The following is a 295-nucleotide window of genomic DNA, read 5'->3' as shown; positions in this document are numbered from 1 at the left end:
AGACGGTCTACACTGCGGCCACGGACGGACGGAAGTACTGGGTCGGGTTCAGACTGCAGTGGACTGGAACTTTAGACTGCAAGGGGCTGGCTGGTGCTAATGATCAAAGGAACAGACTGGCGATTTGCAGATTACCTCATGCTGTAAAGAAGAGTGTCTCAGTAATAACCGTCTATGAAAAAGACCTATTGATCATAGCGACCTGTCACGAAACCGGCCCGCAGCGGCACGAAACCGTCGCGAACCGGCACAGAACCAAATCATGACGAGCCATCACGAAAGCGTCACGCACCTC

This window comes from Pollicipes pollicipes, unplaced genomic scaffold, assembly GCF_011947565.3.
Source record: "Pollicipes pollicipes isolate AB1234 unplaced genomic scaffold, Ppol_2.1 Scaffold_4295;HRSCAF=5057_pilon_pilon_pilon, whole genome shotgun sequence".
NCBI lineage: Eukaryota > Metazoa > Arthropoda > Thecostraca > Pollicipedomorpha > Pollicipedidae > Pollicipes > Pollicipes pollicipes.
The sequence above is the reverse complement of the archived record's forward strand: the minus strand, read 5'-3'. Positions refer to the sequence as shown.